The 13,163-nt window shown below is 51.8% G+C and overlaps 1 long non-coding RNA gene across 1 annotated transcript; it reads right to left on the bottom strand.

The window, feature by feature from the left end:
• Positions 1-201: 201 nt before the first annotated feature.
• LOC119089738 (uncharacterized) lies at positions 202-11,931 on the bottom strand. The gene is made up of 3 exons (XR_005093188.1): positions 11,836-11,931; positions 2,415-2,565; positions 202-1,305 (listed from the first exon to the last, which is right to left on the bottom strand). It is a non-coding gene; the product is annotated as an uncharacterized LOC119089738 (long non-coding RNA).
• Positions 11,932-13,163: the final 1,232 nt, after the last annotated feature.

Raw genomic sequence — 13,163 nt, 5'->3', positions numbered from 1 at the left:
GAGTCTTCGTAAAGAGGTTCTGACCTTTAACAGCGCTGTGGAAAATGTCATAAGTTATCAGTAGAAGTATCTCATTTAAGCCTTTGTTATTGAACACGAAACAAGTTCATCATACCCAAAACAATTAATGTTACAATACTGGTATGGTTGTGTATCCGTTCTGTCAAAGCGCGGACAACGACAGATTACGCCACAATCAAATAATGCGTCTTGGTATTCCAAGCAACTTAATTAGCCTCGTATTATTGTCTAATATCCAATTCATCAGGTCCCTGTGTGTTGCGCACTATTTACACACGACCGCACTGCTGCCAACACATGTGTCGCCGCGAGTAGATAGTGCACATTCAGAGGTCGTAGCCTGGTCACATACTCTCCTGGTCATAAAAACGCGCAAAAAATATCTTTCATGAAAACCTACTCGATAATGACATATTACATCCTCTGCATATTCCGTGTAAAATATAACAGATCAAAACTCTCATCCCTTCCATGATGAACCAATCAGTCAACATTTTATGTTAACCGACAGCAATCTTACACCTAGGAGGCGTAAGAAAAGCGTAGAGCTCTAGGCCGAACTTCGTAAAACATTATTACGGAGTGACCAGTCCGCGTAATGGTAACAAGCAGAGCGGTGACAACACACCGTGCGCGGGCCTGACACAAATAGGGTGCGCGGACGCGTTGTCCCCTTTCGAGCATTCCCTCGATACCCTCCACTGCGCCATGTGAGAAGTGTGCGGCGCAACCGCGCTGTCCTGCGGCAACAGCCACGGATGACATGGGTCCCGTCTACGTGGATTATGAATGTGGTTGGACGTTGCGCGCTGCGAGCATAGTGTTTTCTTATTTTAGTCGCCCTACGTCTCGATCTGACTCATCTATTGTCGCGTTCCTCGTTTTACTCAATTCTTCCTGCGCTCACTCTCGTTATGCAAATATATTTCGGAAAGTCTCTTATCTTTATCCGTGCGGGTAACGGTTTTTCTAAGCCGTTACGCCATTCAACCGGCTGTAAGTCGCCCGGGAAAAATAAGCCGACCGACTTGCCGACTAACAAAAATAAATCGACGTGCCGACTAACAGGTGCTGGCATCAAGCTTCAGACACATCCGGCTTGAAGCGGGTGGCAGCACGCGGTGCAGGCGGTCGCTCTCCAGGCAGAGCGTGGCGTCCTTTCGGCGAGCCGCGCCGCGTCGGGATGTGCTGGACCTCCAGCTAGCAGAGAGGCCGGCCTGACATCATGTTCTCGGCACAGGTCTTCGGAAACTGCACGCCTCGCATCAGCGTGTCAGTCAACCCCTGAAATCAACGGAAGTGACGAAACAAGCGTAAGAAAAAAAAAAACGCAAGAGCAAATTAGAACCACCAGGCGGGTGGAACACAGAATGGGGGAAACAAAATCTGGATCTGAGACGTACCACATGATATCCATCTATCAAAATACGGAGGTTATCATATGCGTCTTGGGTTCAGCTGGGCATCCTTCACGCGCCACACAAGACGAACTAGTCTTAGTCGACCTTTATATCATTGCGATCCTCTGCTATCAGAAAGGGAATGCTCCTATACATTAACCCCCGCATGCAAAACGGGCATCGGCGCTGTGTGCACGCATGCAGGGGCGGCGCAACAGGGGGCTGAGGGGGAAAGCGTGTGTTTTTGCCTCATCCACGCTTTTGGGAGGCTACTTTTTCTCAACTAAAGGTGCTGTAGCTACACGTAGCATACGAAAATTCAGATAAAGGTAGGCACCACAACAGAGCTAGAGAGCAGCAAACTGGCTTAAAAGACCACTTGTTACATCATGAAACACGTTTTCTGAGTCCTGAAGTCACCTTTGTAAACACAACGCCAATGCTCTAATCAGGAGACCTAATATTGTGTTAACACGCGCCCGGATGGGCGTTTGAATATCTTTCTCTTGTTGGTGCCTGTGTGTGTGTGGGGGGGGGGGGGGTAATTTCACATCCTTGATATCTCAAAAACTAAGAGAATTAGAGACACCAAATTCATAGGGTGTGTAAGCCTGTGTATGAACTCACTCGCATCAAAATTCGTGGCGATATGGGATTTGTTGTGATTACAAATTCCATTGTCTTATTCCCTAAAAACTATCTCAGACATGTACGGCTTCGTCTAACACTCCATTGGCGCATTCGATTGAACGATTTTCTGACATTGCCTTTACTGGCAGCCTCAGCTTGGCTTTGGCATGCCATCGGTCAGCGACCTTACAAGGTACACCTAGTTTTTACACCAAAAGATAATTTGCCTACAGCTATACAAAGGTTGGCGCCGATGTGCTGCGCCGTTCGGGATCATTCTGAAAAAAACTTCGGAGGAGGGGGAAATGACCCCCTCGTGATCGCGTGTTAAGAAGGCCCCTTGCTGGCTCGGGACACACTCACCGATAGGCCATCGATGCAGACCGTGAGCGGCACGATGAGGATGTACCAGCAGGCGCAGAAGCCGGCGAGCCAGAAGCCGAAAAAGAACAGGACCAGCAGCCAGATGAGGCCCCAGAACACACAGCCGACCGAGCCGCCGCCGCTGCCCATCCTACCGGCACGCGCGAAGTAAGGGGGCAGGTTAGCAGCCACACCCAGGCGGTTGGCGACAGAGCGGCGACGTAAGCAGCGCCACAACTCACGACAGCGTAACAGACAGCCGGTGCGGCCCTGTTGCGAAGCTCTGCAAGTATCCGCTGCGACCTTGTTCCGAGGCGCTGCAGGCACATATGCGGACAACAAATAGTTGAGTATTCGAGTCACGCTCACGCATTGCGTGCGTATATATATATATATATATGTTGTGGTATATGTCAGCCGATCGGAAACATTGCCGGTGATATATTTTACAGCAAGGCAAACAGAGCCGTGAACAAAACCTGCCGACCAAAGTCTCCAACGCCTTCATCAAGATGTACAGACCAACCGCTATCAGCAAATGCGCGATCAGACATGATTTCCTCACAGGTTTATGCTGACACAGTCAACAAAAGGCAAACGTTCACGAAGACAAACTGACAGCATATATGAGGGGCTGTCACCAAACCACAGTCACCTGCAGGCACGTCTACCCCGTTGACATGACAACGGGAACAAATCAGTCATATAACAAGTTACTTGCAAAGGGGTTGCAGAACGCATGCTCTATGCACTGCAGTACGCATTAAACAAACATCTGGAAAGGATAAGGGAACCTGTCTGACAGTGGTGCAAACATAGCAGACCCACGAATGATGCAAAGATGCCTACCATCCACATGTCAATGCAGATTCTCAGGGGAAACAATGAGGTACGATGCATCGCATGCTCAAAATCCAAGGCAAGCCATCGAACGCCGTCCATCTCCAGACGTTCGCTCGGCCGTCACCGCATCGACACCCACAATGTGCCGAGATCCAGTTGCGGTTAACGACCGCAGATGACTCCTCTCCTCGCCAGGTGCCGCCGCCGGCCCATCAGGGCAACAAAACAGCTCTAATGACGTCATTAGGGCGGACGTCCTGCCCTCGGGCGGGCGGGACGGGCGGCCGCCCCCCCCCCCCCCCTCCCCCGCCTCTCGTCGACCCGGGCCAGACCTCGTTACGCCGGCCGCAGCGGCGGCTCGAGAATGCGGCGCGCCGCTCATTTGGCTGCGTTATTGGGCTAATATTCGAGCGGGGTGCGTGGAGTGGGCACCGGTCTCTCCACCCTCGTCCTCGCCCCTCAAGCATCCTTCAAGCGCGCAGTCTCACTGGTAAACGTGGATGCCGAGAAACCACTACGAAAGTGGCCCCGAGCCAAATGTCACATGAAATACAATCATCAGCGGTGGTTAGCGGTCAGGTAAGCAATTCAACATAAATAAATAAATATAAACGTACATATATGTTTTATATGTAAGTGGAGCACTGCACAGGCTACAAGGTCTTCACTTGTTCAGACCGAGCGTAACGACGTAACTACTGAAAGCTGTAGACCATTAAACGCAAACCCATGGCCAGAAACAAGACTTCCCTAGAGGGAGGGCGTCACAACAGTACGGAGCGATTCGGTCCTTCTGGTATCGCCAGCCGGTGGTGAAGGACGAAGATATGCGCGGTTCTCCATGTAGTGTAAAGGGGATTTTAACAGTAATTTTGTCGCGGTATGCTTCACTTTCGTCTCGCCTTAGGGCATCTTCTCACTGTGGTTGAGCGTATGTGAAGACGAATCCATATGAGTCACGACGTCCAAAGTGTGAAGCCGATTTATTGGAGACATTGATAAATCTTCTCGTTCCGAAAACCTCTGCATTATAAAGGAACAGTGTGTGGGTGTGCGTCCGCTGCGTTACCTGCAGGCCAAAACGGCAAGGAATTTTTTGATGAAATCTGCGCACGACCGAGATGACCCGCTGTGCCTTTGAGAATCGCGTCAAAATTTCGCATTTACCAAAAAATGAGCGCATGCCGAAAAAAACAAAAATCCCATAGGGTTAACACGGGCGACGCCAATTTCAAGAAGGCGACCGGCCGACGGTCCGATACGCCTCGCTTCCCGGAGCCGTATTCCGGTAACCAAGGGTCGCAGCGACGTGAAACCTGCACAGTGCGATAGAGCACGGAATGGGCCATCGCAATGGGGTGAGTTTTTTTGCGCCACGTGACACGTGGCACGTTCACACGTGTTGACAAGCTGCAATCGGCCGTTTTTGACGTGTTTTTACGTTTACCGTTAAAGCTCAGCGCACAAAGCACCTAGGGACCTGAATATTGTTTTCCAACATTCACAACTGAAGCAGCTTCACTTTCAGCGCGCATCGTGACTTTGTGCAACGCACCGTTGCGCTGCTAATTGCAGTACAATTTGTAACCGGCCGAATTTTAAAAACCGGCATCGAGTATAACTCGCTACCGTCAAAACAATGCATGATCTAGCGTTGAAATCTGCAAAACCGTGTCGGCCGCTTTGTCCTTTCCCTGATGCACACTTTTCTTGGCCGCATTTTAGAAAACATCGTTCGCAAGCGAGCCTAGACTAAGAGGTCGCATGACGGATTTTTCGCCGCGACGACCGCAAGTTACTGTCCCGGCTCCCGGCGTCAGCCCTGGGCGTTAAGGGTTCAAATGGCCTTTCACGCGCCGGCCTTCAACTTTGTTCATTAAGGCGGCCTTCGTGCATTTTGGACGTGCATCAAGGACGCACATTTTGGCGTGCTTTCAGTCTGTCCGGCTGTGGGCCGGCGGAGGGCCGTGGGGGGCGGGGGGGGGGCGGTCCCAGATCAGGCATGGTGGTCGGGGGCGCGCTGTGTGTGACGTTCGCCGTGCGCGCAGAGGCGTGTATTTTGTTTTCCAACATACGCAATTGACGCGGGTACACTGTAAGTTGCATCGCGATTGTTTGCAACGCACCGTTGCGCTGCAGACTGCAAAACAATTTGCGATGGGCCGAGCTTTAAATACTGAAGCCGAATTCAAGCCGCTACCATGAAAACTGTGTGATTTAGCGTTGAAAACCACATCGGCGTGTTGGCCGACTCATTGACCCTCTACACCTCACTTGTCCGACGCTATTGACCCTACAAACCATACCAATGACGTGGTATAGTCTGTAGCGTCACGTGCGTGCAAGCCAGGACAAATCAATTGGCCGGCACCGACCGCCTTTGACTTTTCGATACAATACAATGCCGTTTAATGCAGCGGCAGTGCGTACTGCCATCATTCAAAGGCAGACAGTTCATGGATGTGGCACAAATCACCGGCCACGTCCCACGATCAATTGCTGGCCCCATGGAATAGGTTTGCCTGTGTTGCAGAGAGGGCAGGCGAAATACGGTCTCTCCCGCTGGCGGCCGCCATGGGACCTGGCCGCGTACGGCCCCTGGCCGAGTCTTTCACATTTTGCGCCATATCTCGGCCCCTAGAACAGCCGGAACCGTGATTTAAACTGCAAATAATACATGATAAATTGTATACGTGTTCTCATTGTGTGAAGCGAAGCAAGCGCTTCTATGAACTTACGGTCAAGTCCCGAACGCCACTTTCCTGCAGTAATCACCGCTTAAACGTCTTCCTCGCCATGTCGCCTTGGGAAAATGCAGTCCAGTTTCCCGATTTTTACTCTGCGAGTGAATCGGGTTCACACCTCGCTATAGTTACCCACTTTTAACTTGATTTAACACAGAAATATGCGTCATCGCTTAATTTTTACATTATGATGTTCTTCCCCGGACGTTAACTCTCCGCGCAGAGATATTTCTGCCATCAATTACATGTAACATGGAGATTACAGAGGTCGCTACGGCTGTCCTGTGCTCACAGAGGAGCACAGTAACTACAACACTACCACATGGTAGCACGTCACGGCGGGATGAGCCGACACATCGCAACACTTCATTAGATTATGTGGCTATGTGATTTAAAAGCCATTTTGTGCAGGAATAATTTCCGCCTCGGTCGAGAGAAACGACGTAGGATATCGTTTTTAGTAGTTCTGGCAGCTTTAAATGCGTCCAGTTTACGTCAAGGTCACCTTCTGAGTTAGTCAACGATTCCCGTACTTGTCCCCCACCGTCTTGACCAGATGGCACACTACACTAGGCACGTGTTTCGGTTCAAACATTGCAGTCGGCTCCTGGACTCCGACAAGAACACCGAAACCGAACCGATGACTTTCTCCGCAGTCCACGGGGATCTCGTGCGAGAGCGCAACAAAACAGAACTGTTCGCCGATACGAGGGAACTTCTCACCGATGACATGTCGTAATGCCAAAAGAACGGAAACGGACACGTCCAGTCTGGTGGAACTCCGTAAGTTTGGGAGGCAGTTTCCCCATTCGTTTTCACTGCGCAGCAGTCTTATACTAACCGGCCCGTCGTACCGTCCGATTTCATTAACTTTTATGTGCACGCCCTGCGCCGAGGATGCATTGGAATTCTGGTGAAGGTAGAAAATCACGATTTGTATTCATTTTGGTATAAGAAAAGTGCGCGCAGCCGTACTTTTCTCCAAATTATGCTTAATTTTGCTCACTTTTCTAGCAAAACCTACGCAGTAGAATTGCTTCTGTTGCAGACACACTCTCGGGCGTCTTAAAGGGATGTTTCATGGTTGAAAATGTTGAATCAAAAATATCAGATGTCATTTCAAAACCCCGTACAAATGAGCAAATGTGTGGAACACCCCTTTCAAGCTGCCAAAAGACGCTAGGACCTTCGGCTCCAGGGCGCACCCGCCTCTTCCATGGACGGGCGGCATGACACCCACCCCCAAAAACCCTTTGGCTAAGCCACTGGTGCCATGCTACCTTCCCCATGGGTTTCACCTTTTGTGTGATACATCTTGGAATAGCTCAGTTACGCCCCTGTAGAACGCCCTCACCAACGTGACGTAACCCATCGCCCCAACCCCCGCTCCTCCCAGTCGCAGCTCATGTTGCGCAGCTCGTGGCCTCATGGAGCCAGACAGCACACAGCGCGCTGACCGCTGGAGGACCGTCCAAATGGGGTGACGGGTCAGCATGACGACGGCGTCCCGCGACGGGCAGCTGGCACAGGCGGAAAGGAGACGATTGTCTCCACGGAAGTGTCCAGGAACTGCTGGGCGATCTACAACGGTCTGGCGCTGGTCTTCACGCGGCGGAAAAATTTAGCCACCACCAAGTTTATTTTACATGGGTGCGGCTTTGTCGCACCTCCATTGGGAATGATCATCAAATTGAGACGGGTTGCAGTATAAACAGAAAGCTTGCCATAATCTACATTACACAGGTAAGTTTTTGATACGCACGAGAGAAAGACAGAAAACTCAGTGCTATTCTCTAACGTCGAATGAAAGCCCAGGCCAACTTTTTGCCCCGCAGCCTGCTCACGTCCGTAAGCTTTGTCAGGATGCACAAAACGTGCTCCATGACCGCCACACATCTGGACAAATCGCGCCTCTCGCCGTCACGGCCGGCCTGCGTTGCTAGTGCACAGCCTCGGGCGGCGACCGTGACGACACGGGGCACGTGACGCGCGGGCACGTGGGCCTGACTCACCCTCTGCTCCTCCGCCCCCCTCCCCCCGCGGCGAGCGCCGGCTGCGCAGCTGGACACAGCCGGGCCTGATGTCCCTGGCGCCGCGCGGCCGACCAACCCAGACTCAACAAACAAACAACAACAAACTCAGACGAGGCAGATCACTTGTGTTTATGGTCGCAGGCCACACGGCATCAGCGCGAGCAGCGTTTTGATCAGCATCGTTTCCTTCTATCCGCATTGGTGATGAACGTAACGAACAAGAATGTCCAGCTTTTCGGCAATACGGTGCATGGTACTTACAAGAAGCTCAACTAGCCAATACCGAAGGCAAGGGAAAAACTCGGAAATGGACAACACAACTTGTAATGCTCTGCAAGCTACCATGCCCATTAACGGTTTGGCTTGTATGGCTCCCTTATGGTTGCGCAGTCTCGTCCGCAATCTTGCAGGGCCAGCTCATCTTTCAAGGCTTTCAGCATTCAATCGAAAACGCGTGATTCGCCGACGAGCACATAACCAGTACAAATGAGACCACCAGCTAGCACACAGACTCGGTGGCCCGATCAAAGCGGCGCTATGCACCAATTAAACGGCACTATGCACCAGTTGAACGGCACTATGCGCCACTTAGCGCCCAGAGAGAGGGAGCGTTTTAAGGCCACCAACGCCGAGCACGGCACCGAGTCTTGATCGACATGTTCCCCAAACACTCTCGGTGGTGTTTGTGCCATTGATACCATGTCATTGGTTCAAGTTTATTTGAGCCTGTGTCATATTTCATGGTGGCATCCCCAGTCTTGAAAAACGTGGCATCTACAGTCTGGTAAGTGAAGTAGTATATCGCATCGTTACTAGCGAGGCTGCACACTTTGGAAATCTGCCGTGCATTTTGCAGACTTCAGCTGCTGCTGACTAGACGAACCACTTTTCAGCTCGTTTGGCCCGCGCTTTGCCGAACACTTCCGACTTCGGGCTTGAATGCGGCACCTCTCGTTCGCAACAGCTGATGACTGCATGATCTGTAGCGGATCGAACAGCCAGTCTGCATATGCACGAACCCCACATTGAACTGAGGCGATTTTGCACCTTTTGCGCCTTGCACCTTGCACCTAATCACACTGTTGCCACGATTTCACCTTCCTCGTTGGACTAACATCGAAACATGACATTTTTCACCAAAAAAAGTCCTGAAGAGGATGGGTTGAAACCAGATTCATATCTTAATGACCAAGCCCGGCAGTGACACAAGATTAAAGCTCCAGACGGAGAACACGGACGACCGTGTGACGTTAAGTGCGAGCCAAAGTCAGCGACCAAGCCTCTCGTGCGCAAACCATTGATTCAGGTGTTTTGGGGCAATTTTTGAAGGAATCGCATAGTGCACGTGTACGTCCTGGCAATAACTCGCAAATAAAACTCAAGACGGCCCGACCCTTAGCCTCGCCAGTAATTTACTGGGAAACGGTCGATTTCGAAGTTCCAAACAGGTCATTGCTTTGGCCGAGATCAGACTGAGTCTAAGTTTAAAAATAATAACCCTTATAACATGTTTAGGCATGAGAGTTTGGTAAATATCTCAGAAGCGTTCCGATGTGCTTAGACATATGTATGAACTGTTTTCATTTAATCTTTACAGGGTGTGTTTCTCATTTGGATGGGGTTTTGAGCTGACATAGCCATCTTGAAGGTCATGCGGTGCAGTCCACAGCCCTGTCCTTAAAGGGAATGTTCAACATTTTAATATATTAAATAAAGCATCAGATATAACCAAGTAAGCTCACTCATAACGATCGGTAATTTTTTAGGTGGTACTCTGGTGTACTTTTAACGTCTTTGCGGTAACTAAGAATAGATAAGACAGTACAAATAGCCTTAATTCTCGTAAAATTACCGGAAGACTGGATAGATAGATGTGATATTTCGGCTACATGCCCTTGTCGGAACAAATTTCACTCGCAACTGTCTTATTAGTAGTTCCTGCCATCATCAGTATCGGTAATTACCGTCTAATCCACATGCATTATGTTCCTTGCAAGTACGCGTAACAACTAATGCAAAACGGAGAGTAAAGAAGCCTGCGTCAGCCCCACCCACACTCTGTTGTTTGCCTGGCTACGAAGGCTAACCAGTGGTCACCACATGATTCAGACCATTTATTGGATGTTTGGCCCAACAACGCTCAACCAACATGGAAATACGTCATTCTTTGAAAACGCTGTTCTCCGAAACTGAGATCCCTTTGAATGTCCGCAATTGTTCTGCCCGCACGATCCCCCTGCACAGACGCAGCGTTATTGGATATGCTGAACAGATCGCGAATGGTCGGTCCTGCGAGGTCCTGGTCGGTCCTGCGAGCCCTAGCACGCGTCAGGCGGTGCCCACAGCAAGGCAGCACAGGGAACGCAGTGCCTCCAGACGATGGGCGGTACGTAAGAAAGAAATCCTGACTTGGTGGTGGGAGATCTCGTCACTGTCCCTCGACCTCGTGGTGGGAGATTTCGTCACTGCCTCCCGACTTCGTGATGGGAGACCTCGTCACTGTCTCGCGTGACAAGTTGACTGCCTTTCTGGCTGCGTTCCTTGCCGCGTCTTCGAGGGGCTATTCAGATATTGGCCTGCATTGTCAGGAAGACTTTAGGCCCAAAACGGGGGCGCGTCCTATATTTACAAGCCCTATCCCATTTCATGGGCGCGCAAGACCCCATTTAAGGCGCAGTTAGATGAGTTGCACGATTGCAGAGTTACCGAGGAGGAGGACGTGTCAGACTGGAACTCTCCCATTATATTGCTGCACATAGCTCCGGTTAAGTGTGGGTTACCCAAGATACGCAGATGCTCTTCCTTCATTCTGTACACTGGCAGCACGTCGCGGGCGAGCCCAATTTTCTGCCAAGAACAGGGTGGTGTGGAGCGTGCTGTTATAGCTTTCAACGGGACTAGATATGCCGACGGCTCGCGATACTGTCTGTATATGTTCAAATATATGGCGCGGAGCCGTACACTACGGCTGTCGGCGCAGCGCGTTGCATAACCGGTTTACCGCGGCCTCGTGCAAGGTCCCGGCGGCCAGCAACGACGCGCGTGCGCCGTTAGCATCCCAGATATTTCAGCAGCGGAACACGCTACATAACAGCAAAGCATGCGAGGGGAACTCAGACATTGTTGTGAGGGCGGATTACGCTGCACGGGTCGCCGCCTTCGCCATGCAGCCGTTCACGGCGCGTGTCGCGCCACCATCCAAAACCGCACCGCAAACCCCGCCTGCCTGTCGGACGGGAGAGGGACGTGGCTGGGGTTCGGTGGAGGCCTTACGGCACGCCGCTTCACCGCGGCCGGCCCCTCGCTCGGACGCGCTGCGCGGCGAATGACGCCGTGGGCGGCCCAGTATCCGCCCCGCCCCCCGCGACCGGCCGTGGGAGGGGACGTGGCGGGGGGCTAGATGAGCCCCGACGGAACGCTACACGCACTGGGAGACTCGCTCACGCCGATCGCCCCGCGCCCGCGATAGACTCGCAGCTGCCGGCCGGCAGGGGTCGCGGACGAGCAGCCTCGGGCGGTAAGCTAGGTCCTTCGCTGCGCGCGCGTCCCATGCCCTCATCCAGCCGCGGAATTCGAGCGGTTGGGAAGATGTACCGCGTACCAGCGCTTCCCGGGGCCTAGCAGCACCAGAGATGGCGCCGAGCCAACTAGCTGTCGCGACTTACGCCCGCATACACACACCTGTGGCTTCACTTGACGCCAGACAGCAGCGGACAGTGGCGGGACTGGGGAAACGCTGGCCACGCGCCCGGCACTGGTCAGCTGCGCAATTCCCTCGAAGCCCCAGGGGCCCGCGCTCACCTGTCGTTTCGGTGTTGGTACTGCGCAGCGTTACACCCCACAACCCACACTCGCAGCACTACGGGTTCAGTGACGTACGCCACGCCCCGCCGCAGGCGGAGCAGTCCGCAACGCCGGAACGCGCATCACTCGGGGGCACGCCGCAAAAACGTGTACAGCTCCTCAGGAGGTTCCGGAGGTCTGCTAACCGGACATCAAACTTAAATAAACATTTCAAGTCCAATTAACTTATTTGCCACCAAAACTAACGCTTGGGCACTAGATACGTTTGGCCACCAATACGTAGATTTTCATCACCAAGTTGACAAATTACGTTACCAAAACGCTCCTTTCATCTACAGACTAGACAACAAATGTCTAAAAAACCCGAACATCTCGTGGATTCACGGAGTTGTAACAAAATATTGAACATGGATCACCAAAACACAGTAGAAAGTTCAGAATTTGTACATAAATCTGGTATCATTCCTCACGCTGCAATCCCAAACATATTGAAACCAAGCGAGTATCACCTTCATGAATGTTTTAGGCAAGGCGATATATACCAGGTGAAACCGGCCCGACAACGCACTTTTCAGGAAAGATCGATATGCGACGCCATCGGGGGTACACCTTTTACGCTGGGACGGATGCACGCGTGATAAGGGACATGAAACATGGCATGTATTACAACACGTTCGGTAGGTGGAATGATTCGTAACATCAAAGTGAGTATGAATTAATTGACAAAATTTACAGGTATGCCTAATTTTGAATGCATTCCAATAACCGAGGCGGTGATATACGACCCAGGAAAGAAGCTGTTCGGGGACGATCCACCGCGTTTCACGCCAAAAAAACACTTGGCGTAAGGACTTATCTATACCTCCGGAAGCACCACATAGACTCACAACTGCACCCCCAGTTACCAGTTTATGTGTGCATCACAACTGCCGCCCTCCGGGATACCTACCTATACCTAATACCTATACCTACCCCAAGCGAATCCATGGAACTGTTGAGCCCCAGTTGGCATTTGGAATGAGCGTCGGTTTGGAAGATCAACCGGCAGGACAAAATGGTCGCATCGATGTAGCCTACGACTGTGTACCGGAGCGAGTACGAACGTATCTCCCACCTTCCTCGCTGACACATCGTTGAGGAGCAGTCGGACATAGCTGCGCAAGGAGCTTATAAGGTGCCCTAAGCTCCCCGGCCGGGGCTCCTGACCCGGACTTGGCCAGGCACATTCGCGCGGCTCTATCTAACGGGAACAGTGAAGTCAATGCACACTGGGGCTTAGTCATTCACCAGAGGTAGGCCCTGACAGCTCCTAGTTTCATGGCGCA

Source organism: Pollicipes pollicipes, unplaced genomic scaffold, assembly GCF_011947565.3.
Source record: "Pollicipes pollicipes isolate AB1234 unplaced genomic scaffold, Ppol_2.1 Scaffold_3087;HRSCAF=3621_pilon_pilon_pilon, whole genome shotgun sequence".
NCBI classification, from domain to species: Eukaryota; Metazoa; Arthropoda; class Thecostraca; order Pollicipedomorpha; family Pollicipedidae; genus Pollicipes; species Pollicipes pollicipes.
The sequence above is the reverse complement of the archived record's forward strand: the minus strand, read 5'-3'. Positions and strand labels throughout refer to the sequence as shown.